A 234-nucleotide genomic window follows, 5' to 3' on the forward strand; every position below is an offset into this window, starting at 1 on the left:
TTTTTTATTAAATTAATTAAAAAAGTTAAAAAAAAAATAATAATTGAAGGGTGGCCGGAAGCCACCCCAAGAGTGGGCAAATCACCCCTGGGGTGGCTTCTGGCCACCTCCAGGGGTTTGGGATGGCTTGCGGGCCACCCCAAACCACCTAGGCGTGGCCGTGAGCCACCCCTTGGGTTTAGGTGTAGCCTGCGAGCTAGCCCATGGGTCCAAGCCACCCCTAAGCCCTAGGGG

This window comes from Corylus avellana, chromosome ca10, assembly GCF_901000735.1.
Source record: "Corylus avellana chromosome ca10, CavTom2PMs-1.0".
Lineage (NCBI taxonomy): Eukaryota > Viridiplantae > Streptophyta > Magnoliopsida > Fagales > Betulaceae > Corylus > Corylus avellana.